At 51.8% G+C, this 5,661-nt stretch overlaps 1 pseudogene; it reads right to left on the reverse strand.

The window, feature by feature from the left end:
* Nucleotides 1-656: 656 nt before the first annotated feature.
* LOC115332783 lies at nt 657-4,629 on the reverse strand (annotated as a pseudogene).
* Between the last annotated feature and the right edge of the window lie 1,032 nt (nt 4,630-5,661).

The following is a 5,661-nucleotide window of genomic DNA, read 5'->3' on the forward strand; positions in this document are numbered from 1 at the left end:
GTCTTCCGGATCTTCTGAAGCCGCCGACGTTTCAGAAGGGTAGAATCTTGGTCGCATCGTAGAGCTGTGATCCGCCTCCAAGTCTCTGTCAAATGCAACGTGACCCGGTACTTTTGCTCAGGGGTAAGAAGAAGGCGGAAGCGGGAATTCATGTACACTGTTTCAGAAAGACATCCGTGTCAAAAAGTTGTCTTTTCCTTTTTTTTTAATTGACTGGACTAAGGCCTTTGCTAACGGTTACGATATCTTGGAAGTGTCCATGGAACATTCCAGCCAAGCTCCGTAAAAATCTCCCCCAGTGAGCTGTTCTTTCTGCAATATCTTTGTCACCACTTCTGCCGGGCGAAGCGATACTGCGAGCATTTCGACCTCCGCCCATACGTCTTCAGTCCACCTGGAGCTTCCTTCTTTTGAGACGAACCATCCAGTGAAGTCTCTTAGTTCAAGTAGCCTGGTGAGCATATGCAGCGAGGGGATCCACCGCGTTGGACAATCGAGCACTGGTTTCTTCAACTTTAGCTTTCCAGTCGAGGACTTAACCGATTGGACAGGTAGTCTTTTAACGAGCGCACGGCTCTCTTCAACAATGTGCAAGCAGCCCGAGCCTTTCAAAGCGTCACTGCCAGATGCAGCGTATGAGCGGCGCACCTGATCCCTTATAGCAAGCCAGAATCATCAGAGACTGCGCTCTTAGGATCCTTCAGTAGAGGTTGCAGAGCGTGCCACTCAACTTCAGGGTAACTATAGCAAACCTCTTTCTCAGAGTCACAACATTCCTTGTTCATTTCACCGAGGAGACGCACAGCTTTCACCATTTTGGCACCGTTGTCTGTCGTGACGCTGCATACCTGGCTGACGTTGAGATTGAAGCGAGAGAATGCATCTATCACCTTTGACCTCATATGTTGCCCTGTGTGCCTTTCAAAGAGTTCTCTCATATTCAATGGCTGGAACACCAACCTTTTTTATTCAGCATACTGCACGTTGATCCCAAGGAGGGAGCGGCCCAGTCGCAACGCGCAGTCGAGCTTTAACGAAAACACGCGGTTTTTCAACGACAAACCTGACCGTTATGGGAAAATCTGATAAGGAAACTTTGCAAAGCTTTCCGCTACCTATTCTGCTCGCTTTTTGACTTCCCAAATGAACGAAACACCGCAAAAATAATTTACCAATTTTGCCCACGAAAAAAAAAAATAATTGTTTCAGTCCAATTTAAATCCGGTTTGCGCCAAACAAATTTTCTTCTTTTGCGTTTTTTTTTTGTTTACTTTTTTTAGGTTACTGTGTTTTTCACCACGAACTTTTCACGTGACCTCACTTCGCGTATGAACCGAAAACCGCGTGGAAAACATATCGGTTTCGCTCCGGAGTGAAAAAATAAATTCCGTTCCGGTTCAACTCCGGTTTGCGCGAAAATAACGGTTTTTTCCGGTTTTCGGTTCACGGTTCGGGTTCGGTTCAATACCCTGCCCATGAGGACTTTGGCAGGACTCCATCCTGTCGGACCTGGGGTATTCCCGTACGCGAGTAGAGCCAAGAACGGGTCCTCTGTTTTCTCAAGGAGATTCTTCATAGTCTGCACGGTGCGCTTGGCCTCTCCATTCGCCTGAGGATGGCGAGGACTGCTGCTAGTGTGCGGGAAACCGTAGTTCCGGGCAGACTCTGCGAAAGCATAACCGGAGAACTGTGGTCCATTTTGGCTTACTACCGCTGCAGGTATCCCATGGCGGGCGAATATGCTCTTCAGACGTTCGATGACAGCCTCAGCTTTCGTTGACGGTAGATAAGAGATTTCAGGAAAGAGAGACCTGTAGTCAACGCAGAGCCAATACTCCTTGCCCCGTAGATGAAACTAGTCTAGCCCAACCATTTGCCATGGCAGAGTTGGTGTCACCGTAGGCATGAGAGACTCGGCGTTTTGTTGACGTACCTTCGTGCACAAAACGCAGTTATTGACAACTCTTCTCAGCTCGGACGACAGGCCTGGCCACCAGACAGCTTTTTTCGCGCGCTGCCTGCACCGTCCAATTCCCTGATGTCCCTCGTAAAGTCGTTTCCGTATCTCCTTCCTGAGGGAACCAGGGATAAGGAGGTGGATTCCGTAGAGCAGAAAGCTTTCTCAGTGGGACAGGCTTCCTCTGTACTGCCAAAAGGGCGACACGCCGAGAGGAAGTTATGAGTTTGATGGCCATCCGTTCATGCAGTACTCCCAAAGAATCTGGCAAACTTTGTCTTTCACCTGGGCTTCTTTGACTGGATGCAGAGTGCTGCTTCGGAGCCTTATCACTGCTCCAACAGTGAATGACTGAGCCTGGGCGCCGGCCAGTGTCTCCGCTGGCTCCTTCTCACTCACCGGGGCTCTTGATAGAGTATCAGCCGTCGCGATGCTCTCGGCAGGAACATACTGCATTCTGCAGCTGAACCGCATCAGACGCATGCGGAAGAGCTGGATACGAGAAGGGAACACATCCAGTGCCGACTTTCCCAAGGGCGTCAGCAAAGGTTGATAATTGGTTTGGAATGTTGCTGTTAGGCCCCGCAAAAAGTCTTGAAACCGCTCTGCACCACAGGTCAAAGCCAATGCTCCTTTTTCCACCTGAACATATCGGGTTTCAGTCGGGGTAAGGGGGCGTGATGCAAAGGCCACAGCTCTTTCCTTTCCATCGGGTTGGACCTGAAGCAAGACTTCCCCTAATTCGTGTGAAGACGTATCCGCCGAGAGTATTGTGGGATACGACGGATTGTAGTGGGCCACGCAACAATCTGAACACAGGAAAGCCTTGACGCTTTGCAGAGCAGCTGCTTGTGGGGGACCTCAGGTCCACTCCGACAATTTTTCTCAGCAGGTCTCTGAGCGGCGCCGTAACTTGTGCCAAGTTCGGAAGAAACCTTGCCAGATGGTTCGCCATTCCAAGGATCCGACGGACGCCGGCAGGGTCCTCTGGAGCCGGAAAATTTTTGATGGCCTTGACCTTTGCTGGGTCCGGTCAAACACCGTGGCGGGATATGATACATGCGAGGAAGGTAACTTCCCTTGTGCTGAAGAGACACTTGGCTTTGTTGAGGTTGACTCCAGTTTGCTCTAGGCGCTTGAGAGTCCTGTGCAGATTTGTATCATGTTCAGCTTGGTCCTTGCCGAAGACAAGTACATCATCCATGAGGTTGAGAACTCCGGGCAGTCCGCTCAAGATCTCCGACATGCGTTTTTGGAAATATTCCGGAGTTGATGTTATCCCAAAAGGTAGTCGTGTGAAGCAAAAACGGCCAATTGGGGTGATGAATGTGGTCAGCTCTTGGTACGAGGGAGAGAGACGTATCTGATGGAACACGGAATTAGCATCCAACTTCGAAAACACTGCCACCGCCCCCAGCTGGCCAAGCGTTTCCTCCACAGTTGGAAGGACATAGCGCTCTCGTCGGACGGAGCTGCTGAGGTGAGTGAAGTCGATGCACATCCTTGCTTCTACGGAAGGCTTCAGGACTGGAAAAATCCCAGCACACCAGTCGGTGGGACCTTCAACTGGGCGAATGACGTCCAGATCCACCATCTTTCTGAGTTCTTCAACGACTGCATCTCTCAGAGGAATGGGCACGCGACGTGCGACTCTCAGCGAGTAAGGCACCGCCGCTGGATCTAGTCGGATGGTGTACCCTCCTGGAAGTGTCCCAAGGCCGTTGGAAAGTCGAGCAAAGCGCTTTTCGAGGCGTTCGGTGCTGCAAAGAAACTTGACGAGTCCCAAGTTCTGTATGGCAGGCAATACCAGAAGGTCAGTGCGAAGTTGTTGTACGACGTAAGCCTCTTGCCTTGTGGACTTGTCTTTCCACTTCATGACAGCGCCAAACTTCCCCAGCACCTTCAGGGCATGTCCACTGGACCCCGAAAGGACCCCTTCTGCTGAGCGCAGGCCAGAGGACGGTATTCCCGAAAATGTATCTGGGACCGTTGAGACCTCTGCACCGTTGTCGATCTTTGTAGTCAGTGAAACGTCCTTCACGGTTATCGTCGCGAACCTGGCGTCTGGATGTCTACCGAACTCCCCGACGGCGCCGAAAAAAACCGCCGGTGTTGGATTCTGTTCCACCGAGGGAATTCCTTTGGTTCCTCCAGCCATCGCCTTGCAGACACGTACGTAATGACCCTTGGTCTTACATCGAGCGCACTTTTCGGCTTCGGCAGGGCACTCAGAACGAGCGTGACGCTATCCTCCGCAATAACCGCACGTGGAGCTTGGTTGTTCTGCTTGTGAGGTTCGCTTCGCATTCAAAGAAGATGGAGCGCTGCGAGACTTAGATGACGAGCCTTTCGCCACTGCGCCCAAGTCGGCGTCTTCAGTCTTGACAGGCGGTTGCGCTTGTCTTTCTCAACAACTGCTGCTGCTTGTGAACGGACTCTTTCTGTCGAGCCTTGGCAAGCGCGGAAGTTAGAGTGAGCGCAGCGTCTAACTGAAGAGCTTCCGAGAGCGACCTGTCTCGCAGCCCAAGAACGAAGCGGTCACGAATCAGGCGGTCACGCAGGCTTCCGTAGTCGCATCGGTCCGCCATGTTGTACAGCACGGTTACGTATTGGTCCACTGTTTCAGTGGGCCCTTGCTCTCGTCTGTTAAAACATGCAGACTCGTATACTACGTTCCTGACTTGAATGAAGTTACCGTCAAATCTCGCTTTCACGGTGTCGTACTCCTTGGCGTCGGAGTCAGATAACCGGAAGGTGTTAAAAATTTGCCTAGCCTGGCGACGCATGACGTAGAGAAGCGTTCGTACCCGAGTTTCCTTTTTGTGTGCGATCAGTCCGGTCGCGTGACGGAAATCGTCCAACTCGGCGATCCACGCCGCCACTCCGAAGCGTTCTCAAAGTAGAAGGGTTCAGGCGGCCTGAGAGCGAGTCTGGTGGTGACGTTTGCCCGATCCATGACTCGGTGCGGTCCGCAACCGCAAGGCGACGCGCGATGCTTCAGAGGCGGCGGGATACCACTTCTGACACCATGTATCGGTGCTCGGTGGCACATGAAAGAAATGCGACTGACTCCGTGTTACGGCAAACCAAAAAGAACGTTTATTCCCTCGTGGCTCTGCACAATTAAGCCACGGGCCCCAAGGCACGCGCGTGGCGTGCCTAGCTTATTAGCGGCGAGATGTTTTGGTGGCGCCCTCCTATGGTTTCCCCCCTGTGACGTCATTACCTTACGAACAACAAGCTCGATGGTGTTTGTAAATAGCATGGTGGAAGCCTGAAATCATTGCGCTCTCAAAGCAACACTGCCAACACCGTCGAAATTAAAGTTCTTTCATTCCTCTTATTTCCGTCGATGGTATACCCTAGGGTGCCTTCATGTGCGCTTTGCTTAGGGTGGTGGCATCTCGCCATTTTGTCACACACGTTTATTTTTATTTTTTGTTCAGAAGCGCGTGAAAGAACGTGTCCCTGCACGCGCTTGTGGCGCTGACTGTGCTATGGCGACATTTTGTTTTCCTCGATTTCTTTGTATTTTTCCCGTGAGCGCGTGCTGTCGGCATCTGATACTACAAAGGGTGGCATCACCCTAAACAGAAGGACATTGAGGCACCCTAGTATACCCTTTCCGACGTCCTAGTCCGCTTTTGGGCCAATCGTGGAAGGCCGACCACAGCGACGCTTTCGGTCGCGCACGTCGCCAATAG

Source organism: Ixodes scapularis, unplaced genomic scaffold, assembly GCF_016920785.2.
Source record: "Ixodes scapularis isolate PalLabHiFi unplaced genomic scaffold, ASM1692078v2 PGA_scaffold3__209_contigs__length_174095766, whole genome shotgun sequence".
In the NCBI taxonomy this organism is placed as follows: domain Eukaryota; kingdom Metazoa; phylum Arthropoda; class Arachnida; order Ixodida; family Ixodidae; genus Ixodes; species Ixodes scapularis.